General features: G+C 51.8%; 1 protein-coding gene across 3 annotated transcripts in view; it reads left to right on the top strand.

Annotated features, from left to right (window-relative positions):
* Nucleotides 1–240: 240 nt before the first annotated feature.
* The window catches only part of LOC132392353 (pleckstrin homology domain-containing family A member 2-like), a 117,729-nt gene continuing 108,241 nt past the window's right edge, over nucleotides 241–9,728 (top strand). Inside the window, exon 1 of one of the 3 annotated variants that reach the window (XM_059966193.1) lies at nucleotides 241–1,140. The gene's annotated coding sequence lies outside the window, so the exon portion shown is untranslated. Of the gene's footprint in view, nucleotides 1,141–1,243; nucleotides 1,330–9,728 lie in introns of those variants that run through there. The other 2 variants (XM_059966175.1, XM_059966189.1) reach the window with 2 other exon arrangements.

Below are 9,728 nucleotides of genomic sequence, written 5' to 3'. Positions count from 1 at the left end.
AGTGGAGTCTAGTGGGGAGCGAGGAGTTTGCAGCGAAACGGGTAAACGCGATTGATCTGAGAGTCCACAGTCCTCATTTCCCCTTGTGTGGAGGTTACTGATGCTGGGGCGAAAGATGCGATTAAACGCCAAAGGTGTATTAGTGAACTAGATGGGTTAATCATTACTAGTGTGCAGACTTTTTCAAAACTTCCGGTTACGAACTGAATTTAAAACCCCACAGTTGCGAGCACGGGCTTTGAACTCGCGCCCCTGACTGGACAATGAAGTCCGCTGATTTACCTCCTCACACTGGGTCACCCACTCCGACCCGAGCCTCTCCGGGCAGCCAGTTGCTATAGCGTTGGCACCGCTTTCAGACTTGAACTCTGCACCCCGGTTCCTGCAAAACACAGGTTGTAAAAACCTCTCGAGTTCACATACCGGGCGGCTTCGTTTTGTTACAGCCACGCAACATGCTAATAAAACGCGGCTGGCAAAGTCCCTTTTGCCTTTTAAGGTACACCGCTTACTGAATATCGGCAATTTAAGCCGAGAGACTGCCTGCTTGCTTGGAATCTCCAAGCACTCTGGGCTCCGTTCAGCCCCAGAAAGTTTGTGGGTAAAAGCAGAAGTAACACTATGAAATCTAAAAAAACTCAACAGCTTTTCTTCAGCAGGTTACCAATGAGGAAGAAAAGTCCCATCTGTTAGACCGCACCCACTATCAGCCCAGTCCCTTCAAACTCTGCAGGAGATTTGCATTTGTAGACACTCCCTCTCCTAGCCCAGCTGCACAGAAGCTGCAAAAGCTCTGAAATTTTCATAGCCCGTCTTTGCTCCCTCGTGCAGTTAGCAAAACCCAAGAGAAAGAAGAATACCCGACGAGAGCTTGCATCCTGAGAAAGAACCGCGTTCGCAGGCTCCCCGGTCTTGGAGACGGGCACATCCGGACGGCTGCAGCGGGTTTGATGTCAATTGCACTCACGGGCAGAAAAAAAAATCAACCCGTAAAAAAAAGAGGCAGGCAAGAAATTCCTTTGAACGGCAACTCGTCGGGGGGAGAAGTTTGGAATTTTGTGTTTGCGAAGAAGATTCAACTGTGAGCCGAGGCCAGAGCGGCGGGGACTGCGAAGTCACTGATTCTTGGCTGCTAGTTGGGTGAGTTTCTGAACGTTGTCTGCTGCACAGGGCGGAGTGAGTGACTTGGTGTTCCCAGTGACCTCTTGCCTTAAATGCAACCAAAGCAAAGGGTGCCAAACGGTGCCCGGACCTCGCCCTCACCCCCGGCACGTTGCATTTTGCCTTCAAGGGGTTTGGTTTTGGCGGCGATGTGCCGAGAGTAAACAGGTTTGGAGCGGTGGATTTTACATTGGGTGCTGGGTTCTGCTGTCGGGTGTTTGGTGAGTGGGTGACGCTCAAAACATTCCTGGGTTTGGACCCTGACTTTTGTAGCCTAGGGTTTTTGCACAATTGCAGAGTTTCAGCTAGAGGTTGGGGTGGGGGCGAGGGAGGCTGGTGTTATCCTTCCGTATTGCGCTTGTCCTCTGGTTCCCGTACTACCACGTTCTCTCTCCATGGCACCCACCCCTCCACGCCCCACGATCTCGCCCACTCTTCCCCACCCCTCCACGCCCCACGATCTCGCCCACTCTTCCCCACCCCTCCACGCCCCACGATCTCGCCCACTCTTCCCCACCCCTCCACGCCCCACGATCTCGCCCACTCTTCCCCACCCCTCCACGCCCCACGATCTCGCCCACTCTTCCCCACCCCTCCACGCCCACGATCCCCCACTCTTCCCCACCCCTCCACGCCCCACGAACTCGCCCACTCTTCCCCACCCCTCCATGCCCCACGATCTCGCCCACTCTTCCCCACCCCTCCACGCCCACGATCCCCCCCACCTTTCCCCACCCATCCACACCCCACGATCCCCCCCACCTTTCCCCACCCATCCACACCCCACGATCCCTCCACTCTTCCCCACCCCTCCATGCCCCACGATCCCTTCACTCTTCTCCACGCCCCACGATCCCCCCACCCTTCCCCACGCCCCACGATCCCTCCACTCTTCCCCACACCTCCATGCCCCACGATCCCTTCACTCTTCCCCACGCCCCACGATCCCTTCACTCTTCCCCACGCCCCACGATCCCCCCACCCTTCCCCACGATCCCCCCCACTCTTCCCCACCCATCCATGCCCCACGATCTCGCCCACTCTTCCCCACCCATCCTCACCCCACAATCTCCCCCACTCTTCCCCACCCATCCACACCCCACGGTCCCCCCACTCTTCTCCACCCCTCCACACCCCATGATCCCCCCACTCTTCCCCACCCCTCCATGCCCCACGATCTCGCCCACTCTTCCCCACCCATCCTCACCCCACAATCTCCCCCACTCTTCCCCACCCGTCCACACCCCACGGTCCCCCCACTCTTCCCCACCCCTCCACTCCCCACGATCTCGCCCACTCTTCCCCACCCCTCCACGCCCACGATCCCCCCCACCTTTCCCCACCCCTCCACACCCCACGATCCCTCCACTCTTCCCCACCCCTCCATGCCCCACGATCCCTTCACTCTTCCCCACGCCCCACGATCCCCCCACCCTTCCCCACGATCCCCCCACTCTTCCCCACCCATCCACACCCCACGGTCCCCCCACTCTTCCCCACCCCTCCATGCCCCACGATCCCTTCACTCTTCCCCATGCCCCACGATCCCTTCACTTCCCCACGCCCCACGATCCCCCCACCCTTCCCCACGCCCCACGATCCCCCCACCCTTCCCCACGCCCCATGATCCCCCCCCACTCTTCTCCACCCCTCCACACCCCATGATCCCCCCATTCTTCCCCACCCCTCCATGCCCCACGATCTCGCCCACTCTTCCCCACCCATCCTCACCCCACATCTCCCCCACTCTTCCCCACCCCTCCACGCCCCACGATCTCCCCCACTCTTCCCCACCCCTCCACGCCCCACAATCTCCCCCACTTTTTTTCACGCTCCACGATCTCACCCAACCTTCCCCACCCTAACCTTCCCCCACTCTTCCCCACCCTAACCTTCCCCCACTCTTCCCCACCCTAACCTTCCCCCACTCTTCCCCACCCTAACCTTCCCCCAATCTTCCCCACCCTAACCTTACCCCCATTCTTACTAACTCTCACCCCACTCCACTCTCACCTCACCCTTCCCCACGATCCCCCCACTCTTCCCCACCCATCCACACCCCACGGTCCCCCCACTCTTCCCCACCCCTCCATGCCCCACGATCCCTTCACTCTTCCCCATGCCCCACGATCCCTTCACTTCCCCACGCCCCACGATCCCCCCACCCTTCCCCACGCCCCACGATCCCCCCACCCTTCCCCACGCCCCATGATCCCCCCCCACTCTTCTCCACCCCTCCACACCCCATGATCCCCCCATTCTTCCCCACCCCTCCATGCCCCACGATCTCGCCCACTCTTCCCCACCCATCCTCACCCCACATCTCCCCCACTCTTCCCCACCCCTCCACGCCCCACGATCTCCCCCACTCTTCCCCACCCCTCCACGCCCCACAATCTCCCCCACTTTTTTTCACGCTCCACGATCTCACCCAACCTTCCCCACCCTAACCTTCCCCCACTCTTCCCCACCCTAACCTTCCCCCACTCTTCCCCACCCTAACCTTCCCCCACTCTTCCCCACCCTAACCTTCCCCCAATCTTCCCCACCCTAACCTTACCCCCATTCTTACTAACTCTCACCCCACTCCACTCTCACCTCACCCCACTCCACGATCCCCCCACCCTTCCCCACTCTGGCCCTCTCCACTCTAACCCCCCCCCCCCCCCCACACACACTTTAATCCTCTCCCACTCTTCTGTATTTTGGGCTGGGTGTAGAGTTATAGAGTCTGTATCAACCCTCTTGTGGCTTTGCTGATAATATCTGATATTTTTGCTTTGAGGTGTGACTGGGATTGAGACCGTTTGATAACAGTAGGACAGTGAAGCTACTGGACTAGAAGCTAAGTTCCAGACCAGTGATCTGCAGAAACAGTTCAAAACCCACAGGGGAATTTATATTTGAGTAATTGACATCTAGACTTTTAAGAGGAAATTATTTTCAGTAATATTAACAACGAAACTATCTGATTCTGTCAATAATGTAATATAGTTCTAGATATATCAAGTTCCTGTCCTGCGCTGTTCGTGCTCCGTAGGAAGATGGAGGGATAGTGTTTCAGTGTTTTTTATTTGCTTTTTGGATGGTTGGGACAACATTATGGGCTGATTGGCCTGTTCCTGTACTGTATTGTTCTGTGTTCTATAAAATAGTGTAATAAATTTTATTTGAGGTGAAAATTTGCTTCCCTAGCTGATGTGTGACTCCAGGTCCACCTGATGAGGTTAACTCTTAACTTCCAATTGAATGCAAGGACACTTGCTGGTGGATAGCCAGTGCTGTCCACATCCTGTGACTGAATGGGGAAGAAAGCCACAAACACGGCAAAGAATCAATGTCTACTTTGGAATAGCCAAGCACAATCCGCCCTGTACAAAAACTTTGCACTGGAGTTTGTAGGCACTGTGCTGTTTGCATCCCAAATAGGTTTTTGCAGGACCCAAAGGTCGCATAGCTGTATAGTACTGTTCATCTCCCAGGGATGCCCCGCAGAGCTCCTCGGTGGAAAATGTGACCAGCAATCTCCGCGCAGTGTCAGACTTTGACAGAAGTCGGCTGTGAGTTTGCGTTTGGCTGCTGTTGCTTCAAGGCTATATGATACCCAAGACCCTGGGAGAGCCCTGCTTGCCAAGAACTGTTTTGTGGGAGGCTTGTTTATTTGAGAAAATTGAACGGGACCTCTGACAAACCGGTGCTCCCTCAGTGCTGCCTTGGAGTGATGAGCAGGTTGTTTTTTTGAATTGCCGTTTGTCATAACGTGCTGAGGACGCTGGTCAGACCGCACCTGGAGTACGGTGAGCAGATTTGGGGCCCTTATCTCGGAAAGGTTGGAGGGGGTCTGGAGGAGGAGGTTCATGAGAATGATCCTGGGAATAAAAGGGTTAATGTATTTTTGATGGCTTTGTGCCTGTACTTGCTGGAATTTAGAAGACCAAGGGGTGATGTCATTGAAACCTATTGAATATTAAAAGGCCTAGATAGAGTGGACATGAAGAAAATGTTTCCTGTTTAAAACTATATTATAATAAACAATCCGGTATGGGAACACCAATGGCTTTGAGCAGAAAATCCTACAAAAGGTAGTCGATTCAGACCAGTACATCATGGGTAAAGCTCCCCCAGACATTGATTACATCTGCATGGAATGTTGTAGAAAAGCAGCATCTATCGTCAAAGATCCTCACCACCCAGGCCATGCTCTTTTCTCGCTGTTGCCATCAAGTAGAAGGTACAAGAGTCCCGGGACTCTTCAAGAGCAATTACTACCCCTCAACAATCAGGCTCTTAAACAAAAAGAAGGGAAGCTCAGTCATTCTATTTCTGGTGTTCTCACAAACAATGATCTCGCTTTAAGGACTCTTTATTTTGTTATTTCATGCTCACCTTATTTATTGCTACTTATTTACATTTGCATGCCCACCATTGATCCTGTTTACAGTTACTGTTCTATAGATTTGCTAAGTATGCCAAATGCAGGAAAAAGAATCTCCAGGTTGTACGTGGTGACATGCATGTGCTCTGATAAATTATACTGTGAACTTGTCAAAGCGGAGGTTGGTAGGTTCTTGATGAGTAAGGGTGTCAAAGGTTATTGGAGAAAGCTGGAGAATGGAGTTGAGAAGGATAGTAAATCAGCCATGATGGAATTGTGGAGCATACTCGAAGGGCCAAATGGCCTCATTCAGCCCGTATGTCTTATGATGCCGGAAAAGGGGAAGCAAACGTGACTCCTCTCATCCATCTTCATTTTCCAAAGGCTCTACTGTCTATACACAGTTATGATTAATAATGTTCCTTGCGCCAGTCTTAATGTATTCAAATCCATGACGGCATGCGCACATCCCTGATATATTTTGAATGCCTAGGATGTTAGCTAGACAGAGCTCAGGAGTACATGCAGTGATTATGTGGTTTGTTGAGTTTTTGGAGGTAAGGGGGACGTATTGGCATTATGTTAGGAGATGGTTATCATGATTTGCCCATGATTATGCCTGCTCTGCTTTGTATCTTTCCCCTGGTGTTAACAGATAAAACATCTGCAATTGAAAAGCAACCTTCTCACCATAACCTTTCCCCTCCTTTTGACTCTCTCAGCGGTCCCCTGTCCCTCCTCCTCCCCTGAATGCCAACCTTACAACATTATCAGCTTGAAATCTGTAGGTCACTAGGCACTTTCAGTCTTTGCCTCACCACTTGGCTCAAGGATAGCTTCTACCCTGCTGTTACCAGACTCTTAAAACAGATCTCTTCGACGATAATGACCTTCCAAACTGCCTTGCCTACCTGCTCTGCACTCTCTCTGCAACCACAAGAACGCCACAGGAACTTTGCAAGTCAGGTATGTGAGGAGGGGGAGTAAATGATTGACATTTCGGGCCGAGACCCTTCATCAGGACTGGAAAGGTAGGGGGCAGAAGTCAGTATGAGAAGGTGGAGCAAGGGGCAGGAGGTCAGCATGGCAGGTGACAGGTGAGGGGAAGGTGGGTGGGGAAGAGGAACTGCTATGAGAAGCTAAGAATCAGGAACAGCTTCTTCCCCTCTGCCATCCGATTTCAAAATGGACATTGAACCCATAAACGCTATCTCTCCACATTTTAATTTCTATTTTTGCACTAATTTAATTTAACTAGTGTATGTATGTGTGTGTATACCTATGTACGTGTGTGTGTGTAATAATATATATGTGATTTATTTTACTGTAAGTCACATGTTTTCTCAATTATTATGTATTGCATTTCACTGCTGCCTGAAAGACAACAAATTTCACAACATATGCCGGTAATATTAAACCTGATTCTGATAGGTGGAAAGGGGCTGTAGAAGGGGGAATCAGATAGGAGAGGGCAGTGGACCGTGGAATAAAGAGGAGGAGTAGGGTAACCAAAGGGAGGTGACGGGCAGTGAGGAGAATGGGGGAGGGGCGAGAGGGTAACTAGAATGGAAGAAGAATGAGAAGGGTGGGGGTGAGTACCAGATATTCCTGCCTTCGTCTTTTCTTTTTCTATTACCTCGAGGTACTAGATGACCGGATGGCATGGAAACCATAGTTTTTGCTGTGTCTTGATGAATGTGACAGCAGTAACTGTGGGGGTTGGGGGTTACAAGAATCCTAGTGGGTATTCAACTGCCTCCCAGCCTTGATGATCCGATTCCTCCCTCGGGAGTGAGGCTTTCTTGTGTACGCGTGCTCTTTGCAGTCGATGTCGGAGGTGGGGGTCACAAATGGAGCCTAGCAGCTAGTGGTCATCCGGTGGGATGCTCTGCTTTCCAAAGCGGGTCAGGGGTTGTGAGACCGTGAGACAGTGATGGCTGCTACAGTCTGGGTGCGTGCCTTGCACTCTTTTCTCAATTTGGGTTGTGTTGGTATGAGGAGGAAGGTCCCACTCCACCCCACCACCCCTCATGCGCAGCCCGCCCCTGAAGTTGTGTGAGCAGCGGCCTGGGATGCAGTCTCTCAGGTCATGGGTCTGATGCTGCCGATCATGTCTCCCTGCCCCAACATGCTGAAGGTGAACAGGGGTCTCTCAGCAATCCCTTCCTCAATCACGTCACCCTTGCTTGTGGGATCCCACTGTACAACATCAGCCGTTGTGGAATTGTCAACGGGTCAAAAGTACGTTGAGCCGCACACCAAAGCCGGAGGAACTCAGCGGGTGTGGAAGGGAGATGAGCAGTCAGTGCTTCAGTTTGAGGCCCTTCACCAGTTCTGGTGAAACTCCAGTCCCGTGTTGCTCCAAGATTTCCAGCATCTGCGGATTCGTTTGTGACTCGATTATTTTGTAGGTGGCATCTGTAGGGGAGGTGAAGATTGTGCTGCCCTTGGCCCAGTTGGGCAATGACTGCAAACCTTCCCTCGTCAGTGACCACTGATCAGCAGCCCGGCCCTGTGTCGCCCCGCTGAAGGAATGCTCCTTGGCTGGCGTAGGCAGGACTTGCATTTGTGTGGCACCTTTCACCTCGGTGGAGCCGTGTTGCCAGTTGATGAAGGGAGATCAGTGTCGTCTAAACACTTTGTGGTCCTGCAGTCTTTCCTCAATCCACTTTGGGGTTGAGATCAAGCCTCGCCCTTGAATCACGGAAGGGCCTTGCATCAGAATGTTCCTTCAGGCTGGAATTTTGGAAAGTCAGTGGGGAGGGAGGGAAGAGGGAGAATGGTGAATCACCGTTCCAGTGATCTGAGTTCAAACCTGACCTCCAGTGCTTTGTGTGAGATTTGCACACTCTCTCTGTGGCTACATGTGTCCTCCCTCCATCCCCCACCAGTGTCACAAGACGTGGGCTTGGTCGGTGAATTGGCTTGAGAGCAACGGGAGAACCTTGGTAGGTCAGACAGCAATGAACAATCAAAATTTCAGGCTGAGACCACTTCACCTAGACTTTTCCGGTTTTGTCAGTGGGTCTCAGTGGGCTGAATGGCCTCCTTGTATGGTATGGGGCATCTGGGGTTTAGGATGAGAGATATTGAAGGTTCCTTACAACGGGGAGTAAAACTTTTAACTGCTCGAGTGCCAGGTCTTGTGGAACCTCAGCGTGAAAAGCAAAGTACTGCAGATGCTAGAAATACTCAGCAGGTCAGGTAGCGTCTGTGGAGTGTTTGCATTTCCTGGCCTGACCCGCTGAGCTTTCCCTGTGTTTTTGATCTATTTGGACATTAGTGGGACTGGGTAGAAAGTGGGCAGCAGGTGGTAGAGTAGATTTAATGGGTCCAAGTATCTCTACCCTACCTCCCCCCACTCCACACCATCCGTACAGAGGAGTGTGAATTACTGTACGTGCTCCAATTGAAATGGGACTGTTCTGCACCTCCCCGTCACTGCCCGTGTCCTTTCTCAAGGGACTGGGTCTGGCTTGGGAGGGTGCTCTGGGTGCTCCGTGGTACCGTGGGTGCTCTTGGCATGGCTGTGTTCTAGCCTGGCAGAGGACATCTTGCCTAGGCAAGCTTCTGCCAGATGATGTTAGAACCAATCGACAGGCGGAAATGTCTTGTTATTTGCAACACTAGAGCATTAAGTGATCTGGCCTGCCGCTGTGTTTACATGTAATTAAGTTAATGTTTTGGGCGATGTTGAACTGAAAGGCTAGCACTTGTCCCGAGTGTGAAACAGCAACGCAGATTTGTCTCTGTTACTGGGCGATCGTTTTCTCTCCTGCTATCCTCTCGTAGGAATATGTTCGGAAGCCTGAAGATCACAAAAGAAAGCAGCTAAAATTCTGAAAATGTTGGGACGTTCGTAGCAGGTTGAGCAGTGAAACAGATCATCCCTTCCACAGACACTGTCTGGGTGTTTGTACCCTTTTCAGTTTTCATTATGGGAATATGACATTTATTCCTCACATACATTTCCATTTTGTATGTTCTATACTCTGTGGGAGATCATTTCCTTTCAATTAAAATTGGATATTGTATTGGATTATTATTGTCACATGTACTAAGATACTGTGAAGTCTTTGCTTGGCTGAACTTTGTGTAGATTACTCTACGCATAAGTACATTGAGGCAGTGAAAGGAAAAGAAAATGCAGAATATTGTTACAGTGAAGGTAGACAAATAAAATGCAAGGACC

This window comes from Hypanus sabinus, chromosome 1 (assembly GCF_030144855.1).
Source record: "Hypanus sabinus isolate sHypSab1 chromosome 1, sHypSab1.hap1, whole genome shotgun sequence".
Lineage (NCBI taxonomy): Eukaryota > Metazoa > Chordata > Chondrichthyes > Myliobatiformes > Dasyatidae > Hypanus > Hypanus sabinus.
The sequence above is the reverse complement of the archived record's forward strand: the minus strand, read 5'-3'. Positions and strand labels throughout refer to the sequence as shown.